Genomic DNA, 24,000 nt, shown 5'->3' with positions numbered 1-24,000 from the left:
TCATTGGTTTTTATTGGATTTGCATCTTCCAATTCTGTTTTCCTTATCCTATCCATCTTTTTACCCAACTTACTCTTCCTCTAGTTGAGATCATTTTCTTAGATTTTCTTAGATCTATTGTATAGTATCTCAACATAAGACCTAAAAACTTCCCTTTTTATTGATTGCATTGAAATAAAAAGAAAATAAAGAATAAATTTCCAGTCACAGTCATTTAATACTTAATTGGAACCATTAACTATTTCACGAATGTGAATGTGAATTTACGAAAGGTTCTTTTGATCTCCAAATGCTTTACTTTAATGTAATAAGAAGAAAATCAATCCAATTCAATTCCAATTAATTATAATAACAACTATGTGTTTATGTAAACCCCAAACAGTAAGATAGCTTACACACCCTTATAGTCAATCATGATCCATTTGGAATAGAAATTCATGATATAGCACGAACGAAATATATATCCAAGTGTAACTGCAATAAAGTATGGGCTAGCGAGATTAGCTAGCTTCGCATTACTTCATCGATACAACTCCTCTTACGTACGTACTGCAATTGTATTCTACTAACAACTCAAATGAAATGGTCGAAATAGATCCCTCCTTTGTGTGAATTATCTTTTGAACAACGGAATCAACGAGCTAAGTGCTAAAATAAAAGCCACCCGGATTTTTCTAATGTTCTGATTATTCTGTCTCTCTATCATTTATATAACATAGATATAGTAGATATAGAACAGATCAAATCCCGAATCAATCCATTTTTCTGGTACCTAACCAGATCTGATCATAATATCATAACATAATTGATAGATAAAAGGTAGAAGATATACAAAGAAATTGGATCAAATAGACCATTTGATATTCTCTAATAAGTAATAAGACTCCATAGGTATGGTATCCATAGGTATGGTATCCATAGGTATGGTATCAGTGGCAGAATCCAACTTGTTTCCATGAATGTTTTATCGAGTCATTTAGATTTGCATCTGTTGCTCGAATTTTAGTACAAAATTCTCCTTCTCCCTCCGCCCATACATTCCATTTACATATAACATATATATGTATGTGTTTGGGGTTGAATAAAATTTCATGTGATTCAGTAAACGGAATATACATTCCATCATTGCTAGATCGATCTGTATCCGTACGGTTCGGTAAAGAGTGAGCCAATAATGGGATTTTTTCGAAAAACGGGAAACTAAAGATGCTCCGGGATGGTGGAGATGAGGGAATGTTTACAATACCTGGATTTAGTCAGATCCAATTTGAGGGATTTTGTAGGTTCATTGATCAGGGCTTGATGGAAGAACTTCATCAATTTCCAAAAATTGAAGATACAGATCAAGAAATTGAATTTCAATTATTTGGGGAATCTTATCAATTGGTGGAACCTTTGATAAAGAAAGAGATGCTGTGTATGAATCAATTACATATTCCTCTGAGTTATATGTACCGGCGGGGTTAATTTGGAGAACCGGTAGAAATATGCAAGAACAAACCGTATTGCTTGGAAACATTCCTCTAATGAATTCCTTGGGAACCTCTATAGTAAATGGAATTTACAGAATTGTCATCAATCAAATATTGCAAAGTCCCGGTATTTATTACAGTACAGGATTGGATCATAACGGAATTTCTGTCTATACTGGCACCATAATATCAGATTGGGGAGGAAGATCAGAATTAGAGATTGATAGAAAAGAAAGGATATGGCCCGTGTAAGCAGGAAACAAAAAATTTCTATTCTAGTTCTATCATCAGCTATGGGTTCAAGTCTAAGAGAAATTCTAGACAATGTTTGCTACCCTGAAATTTTCTTGTCTTTCCCAAACGAGAAGGAGAAAAAAAGATTGGTTCAAAGGAGAATGCCATTTTAGAGTTTTATCAAAAATTTGCTTGTGTAGGCGGTGATCCGGTGTTTTCTGAGTCCTTATGTAAAGAATTACAAAAGAAATTTTTTCAACAAAGATGTGAATTAGGAAGGATTGGCCGACGAAATATGAACCAGAGACTGAATCTTGATATACCCCAGAACAATACGTTTTTGTTACCACGAGATGTATTGGCTGCTGCCGATCATTTGATCGGAATGAAATTTGGAATGGGTACACTCGACGATATGAATCACTTGAAAAATAAACGTATTCGTTCTGTAGCGGATCTGTTACAGGATCAATTCGGATTGGCTTTGGTTCGCTTGGAAAATGTGGTTCGGGAACTATATGTGGAGCAATTCGGCATAAATTAATACCGACTCCTCGTAATTTGGTAACTTCAACTCCATTAACAACAACTTATGAATCATTTTTCGGCCTACACCCTTTATCTCAAGTCTTGGATCGAACTAATCCATTGACACAAATAGTTCATGGGCGAAAATCGAGTTATTTGGGTCCTGGGGGATTGACAGGACGAACTGCTAGTTTTCGTATACGAGATATCCATCCTAGTCACTATGGGCGTATTTGCCCAATTGATACGTCCGAGGGAATCAATGTTGGACTTATTGGGTCCTTAGCTATTCATGCAAGGGTTGGTGATTGGGGGTCTATAGAGACCCCATTTTATGAAATATCTGAGAGATCAAAAGAAGAACAGATGGTTTATTTATCCCCGAGTAGAGATGAATACTATATGGTGGCGGCGGGAAATTCTTTGGCGTTGACTCGGGGTATTCAGGAAGAAGAAGTTGGTCCAGCTCGATACCGTCAAGAATTCTTGACTATTGCATGGGAACAGATTCATCTTCGAAATATTTATCCCTTCCAATATTTTTCTATTGGAGCTTCTCTCATTCCTTTTATCGAGCATAATGATGCGAATCGGGCTTTAATGAGTTCTAATATGCAGCGTCAAGCAGTTCCGCTTTCTCAGTCCGAAAAGTGTATTGTTGGAACCGGCTTGGAACGCCAAGCGGCTCTCGATTCAGGGGTTCGGCTATAGCCGAACGCGAGGGAAAGATCATTTATACCGATGCTGAAAAGATCGTTTTATCAGGTAATGGGGACACTATAAGCATTCCGTTGGTTATGTATCAGCGTTCCAACAAGAATACTTGGATGCATCAAAAACCTCAGGTTCATCGGGGTAAATGCCTGAAAAAGGGGCAAATTTTGGCGGATGGTGCGGCTACGGTTGGTGGCGAACTCGCTTTGGGGAAAAATGTATCAGTAGCTTATATGCCATGGGAGGGTTACAATTCTGAAGATGCCGTACTCATTAGTGAACGTCTAGTCTATGACGATATTTATACTTCTTTTCATATCCGGAAATATGAAATTCAGACTCATGTGACAAGCCAAGGACCTGAAAGAATCACTAATGAAATACCTCATTTAGAGCCTTATTTACTCCGCAATTTAGACAGAAATGGAATTGTGATGCTGGGATCTTGGGTAGAAACTGGTGATGTTTTAGTAGGTAAATTAACGCCTCAGACAGCGAAAGAATCATCCTATGCTCCAGAAGATAGATTATTACGAGCCATACTTGGCATTCAGGTATCCACTGCAAAAGAAACTTGTCTAAAGTTGCCTATAGGCGGAAGAGGTCGAGTTATTGATGTCAGGTGGGGCCAGAAAAAGGGGGGTTCCATTTATAATCCAGAAATGATTCGTGTATATATCTCACAGAAACGTAAATCAAAGTGGGCGATAAAGTAGCTGGAAGACATGGGAATAAAGGTATCATTTCAAAAATTTTGCCTAGACAGGATATGCCTTATTTGCAAGATGGAACACCTGTTGATATGGTATTCAATCCATTAGGAGTACCTTCGCGAATGAATGTGGGACAGATGTTTGAATGCTCGCTCGGGTTAGCGGGAGACCTGCTGGGCAGACATTATAGAATAACACCCTTTGATGAGAGATACGAGCAAGAGGCTTCGAGAAAACTAGTGTTTTCTGAATTATATGAAGCCAGTAAGCAAACAGCAAATCCATGGGTATTTGAACCCGAGTATCCTGGAAAGAGCAGAATATTTGATGGAAGAACAGGAGATCCTTTTGAACAACCTGTTATAATAGGAAAGTCCTATATGTTAAAATTAATTCATCAAGTTGATGATAAAATCCACGGACGTTCCAGTGGTCATTATGCACTTGTTACACAACAACCCTTAGGGGAAGGGCTAAGCAAGGTGGACAACGAGTAGGAGAAATGGAAGTTTGGGCTCTAGAGGGATTTGGTGTTGCTCATATTTTACAAGAGATGCTCACTTATAAATCCGATCATATTAGAGCTCGTCAGGAAGTACTTGGTACCACGATCGTTGGGGGAACAATACCTAATCCTGAGGGTGCGCCAGAATCCTTTCGATTGCTCGTTCGCGAACTACGATCTTTATCTCTGGAACTGAATCATTTCCTTGTATCTGAGAAAAACTTCCAGATGAATAGGAAGGAAGTTTGATCGGAATGAATCATAATTTTTCTTCTATGATCGATCAGTATAAACATCAACAACTTCGAATTGGATTAGTTTCTCCTAAACAAATACGTGCTTGGGCCAACAAAATCCTACCGAATGGAGAGATAGTTGGAGAGGTGACAAAACCCTATACTTTTCATTACAAAACCAATAAACCGGAAAAGATGGGTTGTTTTGTGAAAGAATTTTTGGACCTATAAAAAGTGGAATTTGTGCTTGTGGAAATTATCGAGTGATCGGGGTGAAAAAGAAGAACCGAAATTTTGCGAACAATGCGGAGTCGAATCTGTTGATTCTCGGATCCGAAGATATCAAATGGGATACATCAAACTAGCATGCCCGGTGACTCATGTGTGGTATTTGAAACGTCTTCCTAGTTATATCGCGAATCTTTCAGATAAACCTCTTAAGGAATTAGAAGGCCTGGTATACTGCGATGTGTGATTTGATCGAAATTACGATTTTACAGATTCAGAATGAAAACTGTCATCCTATTTAATCCGATTGGGATGCCTCTAGCTCTGACATGTCTATTGGTAAGAATAACATGAAGCTCAGAATTTTGGGTGTGGGTGTATTCAATACCTCCAAATGAAAGAGGAATTAATCCATGGTCGACTCCCTAAGAGAGTAATAGGGAATTGCTAGTTGTACCTCGTTAAACTTTTTTCATGTTCTTTCGTGGATCTAGCCATTAGATTCCTTTTAGAATTCTAAATTTATAAAAAAAATTCTGTTAAGCAATTAGAAATGAAATATGATGGCACGGTTACAGGAGTCTATCCATCGCATATATGCTTCAAGGAAGAACATGGCATAATCGTCGAGGTAAAGTAGGGACCTAAAGGATCGAACGGAACGATATATAGACAAGTAAATCCTTTGTGAGTTTCAATGTATTCCTTAAGGGGATTCATCATTCGAAGGGAAGTAGACTACTCAATAATTTCACATTTATGTTGTAATTGAATGACTAATTGAGGAAGTAAAGGGAAGAATGAAATCAAATCAATGAGGGTTGGTCCTCACTGGGAACTTGAGTAAGGAGTAGATCCTTGTGGGGTTTTCTAGAGCAAAATTTGGAAGTTCCCCTTATTTGGTATAACTACTTAAGCCGGATGAGAGGAAACCTTCACGTCCGATTTTTAGGGGGGGGGAAGATCCTATAGGAACCTATCCCAATTTTTCTTTTGCTAGGCCCATAGCTAAAAAACCTACTTTCTTACGATTACGAGGTTCATTCGAATATGAAATCCAATCCCGGAAATACAGTATCCCACTTTTTTTTACTACCCAAGGCTTCGATACATTTAGAAATCGAGAAATATCTACCGGAGCTACTGCTATCAGAGAACAATTAGCCGATCTGGATTTGCGAATTATTATAGATCGTTCATTGGTGGAATGGAAGGAATTGGGAGAAGAAGGATCAACCGGGAATGACTGGGAAGATAGAAAAATTGGGAGGAGAAAAGATTTTTTGGTTAGACGCATGGAATTGGCTAAGCATTTTCTTCGAACAAATGTAGAACCAGAATGGATGGTTTTGTCCCTATTACCAGTTCTTCCTCCCGAGTTGAGGCCAATCATTCAGATTGATGGGGGTAAATCAATGAGTTCAGATATTAATGAACTTTATAGAAGAGTTATCTATCGGAACAATACTCTTACCGATCTATTAACAACAAGTAGATCTACGCCGGGGAATTAGTAATGTGTCAGGAAAAATTGGTACAAGAAGCTGTAGATACACTTCTTGATAATGGGATCCGCGGACAACCAATGAGGGACGGTCACAATAAAGTTTACAAGTCGTTTTCAGATGTAATTGAAGGCAAAGAGGGAAGATTTCGCGAGACTCTACTTGGTAAACGGGTCGATTATTCGGGTCGTTCCGTCATTGTGGTAGGCCCTTCGCTTTCACTGCATCAATGTGGATTACCTCGAGAAATAGCAATAGAGCTTTTTCAGACATTTGTAATTCGTGGTCTAATCAGACAACATCTTGCTTCCAACATAGGACTTGCTAAAAGTAAAATTCGGGAAAAAGAACCCATTGTATGGGAAATACTTCAAGAAGTTATGCAGGGGCATCCTGTATTGCTAAATAGAGCACCCACTTTGCATAGATTAGGCATACAGGCGTTCCAACCTATTTTAGTGGAGGGACGAGCTATTTGTTTACATCCATTGGTTTGTAAGGGATTCAATGCGGACTTCGATGGAGATCAAATGGCTGTTCATGTACCTTTATCTTTGGAAGCTCAAGCAGAAGCTCGTTTACTTATGTTTTCTCATACGAATCTCTTGTCTCCAGCCATTGGGGATCCCATTTCCGTACCCACTCAAGATATGCTTATGGGGCTCTATGTATTAACGATGGGGAATCGTAGAGGTATTTGTGCAAATAGGTATAATCCATGTAACCCCAGAAACTACCAAAATGAAAGAATTGATCATAGTAATTATGAGTATAGGAAAGGGAAAGAACCCTATTTTTGTAGTTCCTACGATGCACTTGGGGCTTATCGGCAGAAAGGGATCGATTTATATAGTACTTTATGGCTACGGTGGCGACTAGATCAACGTGTCATTGCCTCAATAAATAGAGAAGTTCCCATCGAAGTTCAATATGAATCTTTGGGCACTTATCATGAGATTTATGATCACTATCGAGTAGTAAGAAGTGTAAAAAAAGGAATGCTTTGTATATACATTCGAACTACTGTTGGCCATATTTCCTTTTATCGAGAAATAGAAGAAGCCGTACAGGGGTTTTGTCGGTCCTATTCATATGGTACCTGATATGTGATATCTCTCGGAATCTAGTTCGGTCTGGTTCAACTAGTATCATAATTCCTGAATTTGTAAGTGAATCAAGATCGAGGAAAGGAAGTCTTAGTATCACTGACTCAAACCCATTGTCGAATCCTACTCATCAGAATATGGAGGTACTTATGGCAGAACGGGCCGATCTGGTCTTTCACAATAAAGTGATAGATGGAACTGCCATGAAACGGCTTATTAGCAGATTAATAGATCATTTCGGAATAGCCTATACATCACACATTCTGGATCAAGTAAAAACTCTGGGTTTTCAGCAAGCCACCGCTACATCCATTTCATTAGGAATTGATGATCTTTTAACAACACCTTCTAAGAGATGGTTAGTCCAAGATGCTGAACAACAAAGTTTGATTTTGGAAAAGCACCATCATTATGGGAATGTACATGCGGTAGAAAAATTACGTCAATCAATCGAGATATGGTATGCCACAAGTGAATATTTGAGACAAGAAATGAATCTTAATTTTAAGATGACTGATCCTTCAAATCCAGTTCATATAATGTCCTATTCTGGAGCTAGAGGAAATGCATCTCAGGTCCACCAATTAGTAGGTATGAGAGGATTAATGTCAGATCCCCAAGGACAAATGATTGATTTACCCATTCAAAGCAATTTACGCGAAGGACTTTCTTTAACGGAATATACAATTTCCTGCTACGGAGCCCGCAAAGGAGTTGTGGATACTGCTGTACGAACGTCAGACGCTGGATACCTCACGCGTAGACTTGTTGAAGTAGTTCAACATATTGTTGTACGTAGAACGGATTGTGGAAGTACCCGAGGTATTTCCGTGAGTCTTCGAAAGGGGATGACGGAAAGAATTTTGATCCAAACGCTAATAGGTCGCGTATTAGCAAACGATGTATATCTAGGTCTACGATGCATTGCTACCAGAAATCAAGATATTGGGATTGGGCTTGTCAATCGATTCATGACCTCTCGGGCGCAGCCAATATATATTCGAACTCCCTTCACTTGCCGAAGTGCATCTTGGATCTGTCGATTATGCTATGGTCGGAGTCCCACTCATGGTGACCTGGTTGAATTGGGAGAAGCAGTAGGTATTATTGCGGGTCAATCCATTGGAGAACCAGGGACTCAACTAACATTAAGAACTTTTCATACCGGTGGAGTATTCACAGGTGGTACTGCGGAACATGTACGAGCTCCTTCTAATGGAAAAATCAAATTCAATGAGGATTTGGTTCATCCCACACGCACACGTCATGGACATCCTGCCTTTCTCTGCTATGTAGACCTATATGTGACTATTGAGAGTCAGGATATTATACATAGTGTGAATATTCCACCAAAAAGTTTTCTTTTGGTTCAAAATGATCAATATGTGGAATCAGAACAAGTGATTGCTGAGATTCGTGCTGGAACATCCACTTTCCATTTTAAAGAGAGGGTTCGAAAACATATTTATTCTGACTCAGAGGGAGAAATGCATTGGAGTACCGGTGTGTACCATGCACCTGAATATACACACGGTAATGTTCATTTCTTACCCAAAACAAGTCATTTATGGATCTTATCGGGGGGTCCGTGCAAATCCAGTCTAGTGCCTTTTTCACTCCACAAGGATCAAGATCAATGAATGTTCAATCTCTTTCTGTCCAAGAGAGATCCATTTCTGACTTCTCGGTGAATAATAATCGAGTGAGACACAAATTGTTTGGCTCGGATCCCCTGGCGAGAAAAGGGCGAAGGATTTCTGATTATGCAGCAGGATCTGAGCGAGTCATATCCAAAGGTGATGGGGATTTCATATATCCCGCCATTCTCCAAGAGAATTCTTATTTATTGGCGAAGAGGCGAAGAAATAGATTCATCATACCATTCCAATATGATCCGGAACGGGAGAAGGAATTAACGCCTCATTCTAGTACTAGTATCACGGTTGAAATACCCGCAAATGGTATTTTACGTAGAAATAGTATTCTTGCTTATTTCGACGATCCACGATACAGAAGAAGCAGTTCGGGAATTACCAAATATGGCATCATAGAGGTCGATTCAATCGTCAAAAAAGAGGGTCTGATTGAGTATCGAAGACCAAAAGAATCTAGACCGAAATACCAAATGAAAGTAGATCGATTTTTTGTCATTCCCGAAGAAGTCCATATCTTGCCCGGGTCTTCATCCATAATGGTACGGAACAATAGTATCATTGGAGTAGATACACGAATTACGTTTAATACAAGAAGCCAAATAGGTGGATTGGTCCGAATAGAAAAAAAAAAAAAAAAGATTGAACTGAAAATCTTTTCTGGAGGTATCCATTTTCCTGGAGAAACAGATAAGATATCCCGACACATTGGGATCTTGATACCACCAGGAGCAAGAAAAAAATGGATAAGGATCAAAGGGGAAAAATTGGGAAGGGAAAAATTGGGTCTATGTCCAACGGATCACACCTATCAAGAAAAAATATTTTGTTTCAGTACGACCCGTAGTGACATATGAAATAGCTGATGGGATAAATCTAGTAACGCTTTTCCCTGGGGATATGTTACAGGAAAAGGATAATTTGCGACTCCAAGTTGTCAATTATATCCTTTATGGGGATGGCAAACCAATTCGAGGAATTTCCCATACAAGTATTCAATTGGTTCGTACTTGTTTAGTATTGAATTTGGACCAAGACAGAAAAGGTTCTATAGAAAAGGTTCAGGCTTCTTCTGCTGAAGTAAGGGCAAATGATCTGATTCGATATTTCATAAGAATTGAATTGGTGAAGTCTCCTATTTTGTATACCGGAAAGAGGAATGATAGACCAGGTTCAGTGATTCCTGATACTGGGTCATATTGCGCCAATACCAATCTTTTTTCTTCCAAGGTTAAAATTCAATCACTTAGTCAACATCAAGGAACCGTTCGTACATTTCTTAATAGAAATAAAGAAGGCCAATCTCTTATAGTTTTTTCATCATCTAATTGTTCTCGCATCAATGTTTCGAAATATCACAATGTGACCAAAGAATCAATTAAAGAAAAAGAGGATACCCCGATTCCAATTCTTAATTTGTTGGGTCCCTTAGTACTGTACCTAAAATTCATAATTTTTCCCCATCTTATCATTCAATAACTCATAATGAGATCTTGTTAAATAAATATTTAATACTGGATAATAATAATCCAAAACAGACTTTCCAACTACTTAAGTATTATTTAGTGGACGAAAACGGGAGAATCTCTAATGCAAATCCATGCAGTGACATCATTTTAATCTATTCGGTTCGTGCTTTCTCCCTCACGATTATTGTGAGGAGACATCCACAACCAGAATAATGAGCCTCGGACAGTTTATTTGTGAAAATGTATGTCTATCCAAACACGGAACACGCATAAAATCTGGTCAAGTTATAATGGTTTATCTTGACTCTTTCATAATAAGATCAGCTAAACCCTATTTGGCGACCCGAGGAGCAACCGTTCATGGTGATTATGGAGAAATCTTTTACGAAGAGATACATTAGTTACATTTATATATGAAAAATCGAGATCTGGTGATATAACTCACGGCCTTCCAAAGGTTGAACAAGTGTTAGAAGTTCGTTCGATTGATTCAATATCGATGAACCTAGAAAAAAGGGTTGAAGGTTGGAACGAACATATAACAGGAATTCTTGGAATTCCTTGGGATTCCTGATTGGTGCTGAACTCACCATAGCGCAAAGTCGTATTTCTTTGGTTAATAAGATCCAAAAGGTTATCGATCCCAGGGGTACAGATTCATAATAAGCATATAGAGATTATTGTACGACAAATAACATCAAAAGTGTTGGTTTCAGAAGATGGAATGTCTAATGTTTTTCACCCGGGAACTAATCGGATTGTTGCGAGCAGAACGAGCAGGTCGTGCTTTGGAAGAGGCTATTTGTTACCGAGCCGTCTTATTGGGAATAACGAGAGCATCTCTGAATACTCAAAGTTTCATATCAGAAGCTAGTTTTCAGGAAACCGCTCGAGTTTTAGCAAAAGCCGCTCTCCGGGGTCGTATTGATTGGTTGAAAGGTCTGAAAGAGAATGTTGTTCTGGGGGGATGATACCCGTTGGTACCGGATTCAAACGATTCGTTCACCGTTCAAGGGAATACAACAACATTCCTTTGGAAATACAAAAGAAGAATTTTTCGGGGGGAAATGAGAGATATTCTGTTCCACCACAGAGAATTATTTTGTTCTTGCATCCCAAAGCCAAAGAGTTTCCATAATACATCAGAACAACCATTCTATGCTATGGGATCTAATCCAATCGTTCATAAGAGCGGATTCATTATTAGCTAAGCTAATATAATGGTCATTTGTTAATAAAGAGAATATCGAAACCAAGGGTAAAGGAATTCATAATGAAGCTTGGACCGTGTATCAACGGTTAACCCGCGGTAGAAGGTTCCATTGGAACAATTATTTATTTCAGGGTACCTCGTCTCTTTTTTTTAGAGGAAGTGTGGGGATAAATGACAAGAAGATATTGGAACATCCATTTGGAAGAGATGATGGAAGCGGGGGTTCATTTTGGTCATGGTACTAGGAAATGGAATCCTAGAATGGCACCTTACATCTCTGCAAAGCGTAAAGGTATTCATATTACAAATCTTACGAGAACTGCTCGTTTTTTATCAGAAGCCTGTGATTTAGTTTTGACGCAGCAAGTAGAGGAAAACACTTCCTAATAGTTGGTACGAAAGATAAGGCAGCTGATTCGGTAGCATCAGCTGCAATAAGGGCTCGGTGTCATTATGTCAATAAAAAATGGCTCGGTGGTATGTCAACGAATTGGTCCACTACGGAAACGAGGCTTCAGAAGTTCAGGGACTTGAGAGTGAGAGCCGAGATGGGGCAACTCAGTCGTCTCCCGAAACGGGATGCAGCAATATTGAAGAGACAATTATCTCACTTTCAAACATATCTGGGCGGTATCAAATATATGACGGGGTTACCCGATATTGTAATCATCATTGATCAGCAAGAAGAATATACGGCCCTTCGAGAATGCGTCACTTTGGGTATTCCAACTATTTGTTTAATCGATACAAATTGTGATCCAGATCTCGCAGATATTCCGATTCCAGCCAACGATGACGCTATAGCTTCCATCCGATTGATTCTTAACAAATTAGTATCCGCAATTTGTCAGGGACGTTCTAGCTATATAAGAAGTCGTTGATTAATAATAAGATAAGTCAATTACTTCGCTTCGGGAAACCCAGAGATTCATTGAATCGGTTATTCTTACTATTCCTGAATGTGAAAAAGGAGATTTTCATTGCCGGGGATATATTACGTGATTAATTCATTAATTAATATCTGAAATATATGGTTAAGTTAAATTAGTATAAATGGTTGAATCAAAATAATTCCTTCTTAAGTTCCATTTCTGTCAGAGGGTAATATGAATGTTCTACCATGTTCCATCAACGCACTAAAGGGGTTATACGAGATATCCGGCGTGGAAGTAGGCCAACATTTCTATTGGCAAATAGGGGTTTCCAAGTGCATGCCCAAGTACTTATAACTTCCTGGGTCGTAATTGCTATCTTATTAGGTTCAGCCGCTATAGCCGTTCGGAATCCACAAACTATCCCGACCGACGGTCAGAATTTTTCGAATATGTTCTTGAATTCATTCGAGACGTGAGCAAAACTCAAATTGGAGAAGAAGAATATGGTCCTTGGGTTCCTTTTATTGGAACTCTGTTCCTATTTATTTTTGTTTCTAACTGGTCAGGTGCTCTTTTACCTTGGAGAATCATACAGTTACCTCATGGGGAGTTAGCTGCACCCACGAATGATATAAATACTACTGTTGCTTTAGCTTTACCCACGTCAGTGGCATATTTCTATGCAGGCCTTACTAAAAAGGGATTGGGTTATTTCGGTAAATATATTCAACCAACTCCAATACTTTACCAATTAATGTCTTAGAAGATTTCACAAAACCTTTATCACTTAGTTTTCGACTTTTCGGGAATATATTGGCCGATGAATTAGTAGTTGTTGTTCTTGTTTCTTTAGTACCTTTAGTGATTCCTATACCTGTGATGTTCCTCGGATTATTCACAAGCGGTATTCAAGCTCTCATTTTTGCAACCTTAGCCGCGGCTTATATAGGTGAATCCATGGAAGGTCATCATTGAGTACAAATAAGAAATAAGAAATAATGCTTTGTTTGAATTTCAAAGTTCAAACAGTCGCTTTTTCTTTTTTCATTTCAATCAATTCAAAATTAAGCCCATGAATCTTATTCCAATAAATAATTCATGGGTAGCTCAAGATACCCGCTTGAGGAAATGATTGATATATCAATCTATATTTATGATATGTATGATATAGAGTAGGAACAGATATATATGTACGATATTAATATTTATTATATTACGTATTACACTACGGAATTGTAAAAAAAAGGGGGAGATTCCCAATTTTTCCTAAGATCCCCCTTTTTTCCTATTCATGTCATACATCGCCTTTATTTGCCCAGTCAATTACGAAGATTCATAATTTGGATAATAAATAATTGTTATCCGTTTGGGACGCGCGACGAAACAACAAGAACTATGTTCTGCGGAACCGTTGCTATTTCATTCCATTCTATTCAACAATTGACCAAAATTGGAATTAAGAGGAGTTGGATCAATCAATCAAATCTTGATATGGGATGATTCGCTTTGATGAATCTCTTCGTTTGTATCCATGTGAGATAATGACAAAGACAAGAAAGAGTTCACGAATCAGATGAAAAATTCAGTAGGTTAGGTGGGCCGAGCTACATTACATATTATATGTGAACTCCGGTGTATGCTTAGAAGGATGATTCCAGGGTCCGATCCGATTCAATAGAAATAAGATGGCGATGGTTTACATTATGGAAGAAAACATGTATATGTGATAGTAGATATTCATATATATGGACTACCCATCTATATTATTTCATTCCCCATCAACTTTCTATTATATAGATATAGATTCCACTTTAATAGATATAGATTCCACTTTATTTATATGGATTACGATATATAAGCTCTTCCCTTTTTCGTCTGTGACTTATTGTATATGTGGATTGAATATGAAGTTAAGCCTATGAATGCATATAGAGAAGATGAAGGAGGGAGGAATTGAAAGAGTGGGTTCGGAACAAAGAAATAGAAGAACTAATATGGATTTTCAAAGACTTGGATAGTGAATAAAAACGAGATATTGAAGTAGTTCTGATGATTCAGTAATATCAAATATCATCACATCACTTCTTAACTCAAATTGGGTTCGGAGTTCTTAGTTTAGTTGTATGGATCTTAGTGATGGAATATGAAATAATAAGTAATGTAACTAATTAATATATAATATAAATATATAACATTAATAATAACATTAATTATATATAAGAATTCATTGGTTTATTTGATTATATCATTAACCATTTCTTCATTTTTTGTTGTGAGGAGCTTACCATGAATCCCCTAATTTCTGCTGCTTCCGTTATTGCTGCTGGATTGGCCGTAGGACTTGCTTCTATTGGACCCGGAGTCGGTCAAGGTACTGCTGCGGGCCAAGCCGTAGAAGGTATTGCTAGACAACCAGAAGCAGAGGGTAAAATACGAGGTACTTTATTGCTTAGTCTGGCTTTTATGGAAGCTTTAACAATTTACGGGCTGGTCGTGGCATTAGCACTTTTATTTGCTAATCCCTTTGTGTAATCCTAGAAACGTGAAAATGTGAAAAATACGTACTTCTTTCTTGCTTTGGCCCTGCCACTTCGCTTCTTCAAATTATATCAACTCAACACTTCACTCCTACAATCACTTCTTCCTTGATCCAATACTCCGGGGAAGTACTGATTTGAGGAATTAGTGGATCCGCTTCCGCTCGCTTTCTTCTTTCCCGCCCTTAGTCCAATGAATGAGCATTTTCCCTTTTTTATTTATTTTAGGAGGGTATGTCGCAATTGACACGAGACTTGGGACTTCATAAGTGTCTTATCGGGGATCTAAATAAGGAGTGAAGTGATACAAAAAAGGAAATCTTTTTTTATTTTGTTAGTCCTATTCCTATCCATAAGATAAGAGGAGAGCATATGAAAAATCTAACCGATTCTTTCGTTTTTTTGGGTCACTGGCCATCCGCCGGGAGTTTCGGGTTTAATACCGATATTTTAGCAACAAATCTAATAAATCTAAGTGTAGTGCTTGGTGTATTGATCTTTTTTGGAAAGGGAGTGTGTGCGAGTTGTGTATTTCAAGAATAGGCTGGAACCAACCAGCTGCACTTTATATTTTGCTATTGTAATCTAATAATAGAGAAAGGTGCACGATCTCAACGAATTACTTCTGAATAAATCAATAAGTCCTATGTAAGAACCATAGCATTTCGTGACTCGTTGGTAAATTGGATTCTCTATTAACCAATAATGTGAGACCATTTAGTTAACATGGTTAAAGCTGAACTGTTTGAAGTCTAAGCACAACACGGTACTCTTTCTACCACTGCGTTAGTACAAGATAAGATGGTTTCAAAATGCATAAATCATTTTGTTGGGAATTTATTTGATATAGAACACTCATATCAATAAAATGATTTGAACCATTGACTGGAAAAACGGGTACCTCGCCCCTTCCTTTTTATCTAATGCTGAATCGACGACCTATGTGTATAAAATGAGAAAGAATTCTTTTGGATGTGAAGAAATAAAAGAAACGACTTTGCTGACAATTACAAGTTTTTTTGGTCTGGTCAGAAGAGCCCTCCAGAGATCCTGGGTTTTCTTGTATCAGTTTTTATATCCTGGAATACGAACAGAGAAGAGAGGGTAGGCTCATTAAGAAAGAGATATGGGAATGCCCCATAAGTATAAGTAATTTAATTGAGCGTGAGAGCCAAATGAATCGAAAGATTCATGTTCGGTTCGGGAAGAGATCGTGGAAGTTGTGGAATTGATGGGGAGATAATCTACTTTCATTAAGTGATTTATTAGATAATCGAAAGCAGAGGATTTTGAGTACTATTCGCAATTCAGAAGAACTATGCGGAGGAGCCGTTGAGCAGCTTGAAAAAGCACGGGCTCGCTTACAGAAAGTGGAAAGGGAAGCGGAAGAGTTTCGAGTGAATGGATACTCTGAGATAGAACAAGAAAAGATAAATTTGATTAATGCCGCTTATCAGAATTTGGAACAATTAGAAAATTACAAAAACGAAAGCATTCATTTCGAACAACAAAGAGCGATTAATCAGGTCCAACAACGAGTTTTCCAACAAGCCTTACAAGGGGCTCTAGGAACTCTGAATAATTGTTTGAACGGCGAGTTACATTTACGCACCATCGGTGCTAATATTGGCATACTTGGGGCCATGAAAGAAATAACCGATTAGTCCTTCTACTATAGGATAGGTATTATTTTTCTCCTTTTTTGCTTCCTAGAAAGAATTAAGAGATACTAATGGTAACCATTCGAGCCGAAGAAATTAGTAATATTATCCGCGAACGGATTGAGCAATATAATAGAGAAGTAAAGATTGTGAACACTGGTACCGTACTTCAAGTGGGCGACGGCATTGCTCGTATTCATGGTCTTGATGAAGTAATGGCAGGTGAATTAGTAGAGTTTGAAGAGGGTACGATAGGTATTGCTCTGAATTTGGAATCCAATAATGTTGGCGTTGTATTAATGGGTGACGGTTTGATGATACAAGAGGGTAGTTCCGTGAAAGCAACAGGACGAATTGCTCAGATACCGGTGAGTGAGGCTTATTTGGGTCGTGTTATAAATGCCCTAGCTAAACCTATTGATGGGAGGGGTGAAATTTTAGCTTCTGAATATCGGTTAATTGAGTCTCCCGCTCCAGGTATTATTTCGAGACGTTCCGTATATGAGCCTCTTCAAACGGGGCTTATTGCTATTGATTCGATGATCCCTATAGGACGCGGTCAGCGAGAATTAATTATTGGGGACAGACAGACCGGTAAAACAGCAGTAGCTACAGATACTATTCTCAATCAAAAAGGTCAAAATGTAATATGCGTTTATGTAGCTATTGGTCAAAAAGCATCTTCCGTGGCTCAGGTAGTGACTACTTTCCAGGAACGGGAGCAATGGAATACACCATTGTGGTAGCGGAAACAGCGGATTCGCCTGCTACATTACAATACCTCGCTCCTTATACAGGAGCCGCTCTGGCTGAATATTTTATGTACCGTCAACGACATACCTTAATAATTTATGATGATCTCTCCAAACAAGCACAATCTTATCGCCAAATGTCCCTTCTATTAAGAAGACCACCTGGTCGCGAAGCTTATCCAGGAGACGTTTTTTATTGCATTCCCGCCTTTTGGAAAGAGCCGCTAAACTAAGTTCTCGTTTAGGCGAAGGAAGTATGACTGCTTTACCAATAGTTGAGACTCAATCTGGGGACGTTTCGGCTTATATTCCCACTAATGTCATTTCCATTACAGATGGGCAAATCTTCTTATCCGCGGATTTATTCAATGCTGGAATCCGTCCAGCTATTAATGTGGGTATTTCCGTCTCCAGAGTAGGATCCGCAGCTCAAATTAAAGCCATGAAACAAGTAGCCGGCAAATTAAAATTAGAATTGGCTCAATTTGCAGAGTTAGAAGCCTTTGCGCAATTCGCTTCCGATCTAGATAAAGCTACTCAGAATCAATTGGCAAGAGGTCAACGATTACGGGAGTTGCTCAAACAATCCCAATCATCCCCTCTCGCGGTGGATGAACAGATAGTTACTATTTATACCGGAACGAATGGATATCTTGATCAATTAGAAATTGGACAGGTAAAGAAATTTATTGTTCAGTTACGTACCCATTTAAGAACAAATAAGCCTCAGTTACAAGAAATCATATCTTCTACCAAGGTATTCACCGAGCAAGCGGAAGCCCTTTTGAAAGAGGCTATTCAGGAGCAGATGGAACTATTTCTACTTCAGGAACAAACATAAAGAAATTGGTTATTTCATTTGTAGAGTCTCTTAGTACGACATAAATTGTTGAGAAAAGAAATGGCTCTGATTCGAATCATTCCAAATATGTTTCTTGGAATAGCAATCCAAACAAAATAGATGTAAATAAATTGCGTCCAATAGGATTTGAACCTATACCAAAGGTTTAGAAGACCTCTGTCCTATCCATTAGACAATGGACGCTTCTCGTCCCGATTCTCTTCTTTCTGATTCCTCCTTCCATTCCCTGTTTGGATAAAAACAGAAACAATCAGATTGTATGCGTCTTAGGAATAAAGACGCATATTAAAATCAATGATGGATGTATTATGATTCATATCGAGCGGGTAGCGGGAATCGAACCCGCATCGTTAGCTTGGAAGGCTAGGGGTTATAGTCGACGTCGATTCATCACTATTAACGTCTCTAATTCAAAACCGAACATGAAACTTTGGTTTCATTCGGCTCCTTTATGGAATAAAGGATAGATTCCCCGATTTAGGGCGTAAAGTAACCTAAACGAAAAAATTGACGATGTATGATATTAGTATGGAAATGGAAAGGTATGGAAATCAAAGAAGGAAGTCATAGCAAATCGGAATAAGAAAATTCGATCCATAACACCTATGTCAGCTTTTCTGTCTGAATGTATCCAAAGCTATTCGCTTTCTAGATGATCCCTCTAGAGGAGGGTATTATAAAAACCCTTCTAGTTACTTCGTTCCCTATTTCTACTGACATGAATCCTTAGGAAAAGAATCTTATTTCTACCGAGCTGAAACAATATATGCCGATGGCCCCGGTAAACCGAAGTCACCGTTTAATAGCTATTTGGCTTCAATCTCCCCTTTACAAAAATCGAAGATCTAGTTACGATTAGAAATACACTTTTGTATCTTCATCCATGGATCTTTTACTCATACTTATCTAATTCTAATTGGAAAACTCAAAAAATTATGCTTCGCAATTCCATAATCCCAGTTTTGGATGCAAATCGCGAAAATTATATTCTTCCCCAATTGTGGCATTGATAGGAAAGGGTTAAACCCTTATAAGAAATAAAGTTTTTGATCGGAATATGAATGTATCAAACCGAAAGAACCCTTAACTATTTCAGTTGGTAATAGAACGAATCACACTTTACCACTAAACTATACCCGCTACATTGTGATTATTGTATAGGAATGGCCCATTTGTCGAACAAGGAGATGAGGCGCGATCAAGATATTGTGAATATTAGAGTGCTGACATGCCCTGTCTCCGGGATACTTGATGAAATAGGCAAGAGGATAAATAAAAACCTTTTTGTTTTGCTGTAGAAGTCGTTACTCAGAGGTCCGATAGAATCGGCGAGGTTGGAACAGAAAAATAAGTTTGTGCAATAATATATATAGTTAAGTTATAGTTTATAGTTCCATTTTTTTTTTTGCTCAAGTTTATTTAAACAAAACAAAGCTTGTCTCTTGAGTACTTGAGGGAACATACATACGCTTTTCCCATTCCAATAAAAAAAGCAACGATGAATCAAAGGAAAAATAAGGAAATAACAATATAATAAATTTCCTTCATATCATAGAAATCGAAATAGCTCTTGTTGCTGCTTCAACTCAATAACATATTGAGTTTTCCAATTTCTCATTTTAGGTTAGGTTGAAAAGGGGGGAATGGCCTGGCCAGTGCCTAGCCAGGCCGGGAGAACAAAAGAATAACCTTTCGAACGAAATAAAATCAAAGAGGGATCTTTTTTTCCTTTTTCCTTTAGAGATACCTGTTTGAATGGTTGTATAAATAGGATTTCTTATAAAATTCATATATATCTCTAGAATAAAGAAAAAGAAATATGAATCTTTACTTCACACGTCGTGTCACATATGAATTATTCATTTTTTTTTTTTCAATTTGGAGAGATGGCTGAGTGGACTAAAGCGGCAGATTGCTAATCTGTTGTACGAGCTATTCGTACCGAGGTTCGAATCCCTCTCTCTCCGTTTCCTACGCTCACTTGATATTATCTTTCTCATTCTATAAACCCCGAGTCCCTTTGGTTTGGTTGGATTGATGATTTCATTTAAATAAATGAAATGTATGGAATAGATAAATTTTAAGTTAAGAAGATGGATTAGAAACCAAACCAAAAAAGGAAAGAAAAAATCTATTATTCTTTATTCTTCGCGTCCAGGATTACGTCCTGGGTCATTAGACAGGAATCCGAAGATGAAGAGCGAAACAAAGAATATCACCACCGTATAAACGAACAGTTTGAGAGTAAGCATTACAAATCTCCAAGACCTGTTGGGGAGAAAAAGGAATAGATTCTCAACCTTTGTACCATCTCATTTTTTGATACCAAAAACGAAGTGGTTTTAGAAAAGAAAGGAATTAACAGGAATTCAATTCATTTGTATTGTAATAAAATAAGGTTCTGATTCCTTCGTTACCAAAAAAAAGAATCTCGTCATACCTACAATGCGATTGTTGATATTGCATTGCGGGGCTCAGAATACCGTATGCGCTCCATGGATGGAGGGTCAGAATGAGGAAATGAGGTGATCCGGATTCACGGAGTCTATTGAAGAATGTTCAATGTTTGAATCGAGGGTTCTTGTCTTAATGCACTACTTATCTCATCTTTCTTGGTAAAATTGGTAAAATATTTTTTTTTTTTTTGAATAAGTCATGAATCTTTCTAGAACAGTATCAAGGATCTCATCGAAAACTTACAGCAGCTTGCCACACAAAGGCTAAGAGAAAAAGAGCACAGGTATGACCGGCATAAAATCCACGATTGGTTCAAAAAAGCATAAGCCTCGGGCATTTTGCGAAGAAAAACCCACTCGGCTGAAGGCAGAATTAAGACAGATACAGATTAAACTAAAGATATTAGGCATAACAAATATTTGTTCTTAGAATAATATCATTTTATTGAGTATTTCTTGAAGGGAAAAAATCAAGAAAGAGGGTAGGTAAAAAAGTCCTTCTTTCTTTGAATTCCCCCAATCAAAGATCCTTCAATTGTCAAATTGAATTATACGGAATCATACTTTCATACAATATCTTAATTATCTTAATTAATTATATGTAATGATCAATGAATTTAGTTTATTCCGGATTACACGTGTCGAATCTCAGCAACAACTTCTTTCTTCCATAGATACTGGGCTGGAATTGACGAACACCCGATACCAATATTAATGTATATTCGTGTTTGAATAGAAACATAAATGGGGCGTGGCCAAGCGGTAAGGCAACGGGTTTTGGTCCTGTTACTCGGAGGTTCGAATCCTTCCGTCCCAGATTAATTCCATCTTAACTCAACAAATATATTGTTCTCTTTAATCATCTAAATTTCTATTAGGAGTTCATGTTGGATACAATGTAATCGTAATCTATTCTTTATTTCTAGTTTTTTCTTTCTAGTTTGGTTTTAATGTTAATGATTTTTAATGTAATGATTCTTTTCTGAATTAGACTTACCTTTCTATTCTGTATTCTGTTCCTACACACGGAATTCACTTTCAATGACTGACACACGTATGAAAAATCCATGATTTGGTATAGGCGTGGGGGAGCATAGACATAGATCCGTTGAAAAGATATTTTTTTGATTTAATTCAAAATTGGATATTCAGTCTATGTCCGTACCGTTCATATTGGAGTTGGTTAGTCAAAAGAAACTTTATGCTTGAATCCAGAAAATTCTGATTCCTGCATGATCCATTCTGAGTCGAAATGTGAAAGAAACCTCTTCTATCTTCTAACTTTGAATTAATGGTAAAGCAGATATGGTAATCGTATCTCATTTAATAATTATCCCAATTGAGAATTCATTTTATTTGGATTCTAATGAGGTTCGAGTTCGTGGTACCAATTCCATCAACGGGATTCGATTCCTAAGACTGGACTCAAATGAAAAAATGGAATAAAAACGATCTGGACCTTTTTTGTTTGCACTTATACGTTCGTACTGGTATAGCACGCAGCTTACACAGCTTATAAGAAAAGAAGATTCTTTGTTGGTTGACCGGTATGCATGATCATAATATAATCCAGATGAAATGTTTTTTAGATATGTGATGTGCTGATCAACAATGGAAGGTATCAATTGAAATATCTGTGGCTATTCCCGATTTCATCAACAAACAATCAAGTCAATAGGAATAGATGCATTGTATTGTACCCAATTGCATCTGGTTCTAATGAACTGATGAATAATGGAATTGTAAATCCATGGTAGGCAGAATCCGGATTTAATTTACTTGACTTATCGAACGACTCTGGAAGCAAAAAAGCAAATATGCCGAAAAGAGCATGCCACCCTTTTGTATTGTTATTGTTCTATTTCAGTAAGAACAAACAACAAACAGTCTTTGGTTTCGGTCAGAAATTCTGTGATGCCTTAAAATATCCACGATTACCCGCGTAACAGCTGTATATATAACATAACCGATGGATACCAAAAGATCATGCTGCTTTGATTCTGATATTCTCAATCAGATTCAAGAATGAATCGAGGACGTTCACTTTATCTTATTACTTTACTGTGTCTTTTTTATTCATTTTTGACTTTTACTATATTTCTTATTATGTTTGATGCTCATGGAACAAGAAATGAAATTAGTTTTAGATTTGTTTCTCGTCCATTTATCTGGTTTAGACAGTTGATCTGGTTTAGACAGTTGATGATTTAAGGAAAAGCAAAATTAAATTTCATGTTATTATGATGATCAAAATGATCAAATTGACGTCTAGAGATATCCGTAATTACAGTTATTCGTTGTGATTGCACAGACTTGCTGATTGATTCAGAGATCAAATTGAGTCTTTACGGAAGAACTGCTTTCCACCAATAGCATGATGGCAAAGTACGAGATTTTTTATGTGAAACCATTTTCATGAATCCTGATACTCGATGAAGTCTGAGATTAGTTAATTATCATTTACCATCAAACCACTTGGCCCTTCTGGTTCATTGGAATGGCTTAATCAGTTACTAACTCATTCTTTCCGGTATTGGGAATCCAATTAAAGATCTTTAGTTTAGCTTAGTCGTTCGAGCAAGAATTGGCTCATTTCACTCATGACTGATTGTCACAAATGATCAGGTTGTTAACTAACTTCTTGTTTATTCGTCTTTCTTATAAATGGTGAAATAAATGATTCATACGCTAGAATCAGGGGGCAAACTGGATACTTGTTAGATATACATATGCGTCCATGGAGAATATTAAAAAATAGAATAAAAGATCAATCAATGACTATTCATGATTTAATTCCATATTGAATCAATCCCGTACCGATTCCGAATTATAGGAATTTTTGTTATGGTAAAACTTCGTTTGAAACGATGTGGTAGAAGGCAACGTGCGACTTGAATGACATGATCGGCTGTGGATTTTTACATCCATCATCTTCAATGAGGATGCTCTTGGCTCGACATATTTTGTTCTGTTTCACCATTACTCCACGATGTTGGGTTGTAATGTAAATAAAATAGTACATGATGGAGCTCGAGAATAAATGATTATCAGAGGCAGGATCTAGGGTTAGTGCCAATTAATAATTTGGAACGACTTCGTAAGTATATCTTCGATATAGAAAAGGTCAAATTGGACCGACTTTTCTATAAAAAAAAAGTTTGCTGTAATTGGTGAGACTATTTCGATGATAAAGAAGTGTATCACAGGGGAATTAATGGAATTGAATCGTTCGTATGATTCTTCGACGTAAAGAAATAGCCAAAAGGTATGTTGCTGCCGTTC

The 24,000-nt window shown here is 37.6% G+C and overlaps 1 non-coding gene and 4 pseudogenes across 1 annotated transcript; 4 read left to right on the top strand and 1 right to left on the bottom strand.

The window, feature by feature from the left end:
- The first annotated feature begins 4,132 nt into the window (after positions 1-4,132).
- Positions 4,133-7,354, top strand: LOC126409630 (DNA-directed RNA polymerase subunit beta'-like; annotated as a pseudogene).
- LOC126409627 (DNA-directed RNA polymerase subunit beta''-like) lies at positions 7,239-11,925 on the top strand (annotated as a pseudogene).
- Positions 11,926-11,933: 8 nt separating this feature from the next.
- On the top strand, positions 11,934-14,326 carry LOC126409629 (ATP synthase subunit a, chloroplastic-like; annotated as a pseudogene).
- Positions 14,325-18,256, top strand: LOC126409628 (ATP synthase subunit alpha, chloroplastic-like; annotated as a pseudogene).
- Positions 18,257-18,373: 117 nt separating this feature from the next.
- Positions 18,374-18,445, bottom strand: TRNAR-UCU (transfer RNA arginine (anticodon UCU)). The gene has a single exon. It is a non-coding gene; the product is annotated as a tRNA-Arg (tRNA).
- Between the last annotated feature and the right edge of the window lie 5,555 nt (positions 18,446-24,000).

This window comes from Nymphaea colorata, unplaced genomic scaffold (genome assembly GCF_008831285.2).
Source record: "Nymphaea colorata isolate Beijing-Zhang1983 unplaced genomic scaffold, ASM883128v2 scaffold0671, whole genome shotgun sequence".
In the NCBI taxonomy this organism is placed as follows: domain Eukaryota; kingdom Viridiplantae; phylum Streptophyta; class Magnoliopsida; order Nymphaeales; family Nymphaeaceae; genus Nymphaea; species Nymphaea colorata.
The sequence above is the reverse complement of the archived record's forward strand: the minus strand, read 5'-3'. Positions and strand labels throughout refer to the sequence as shown.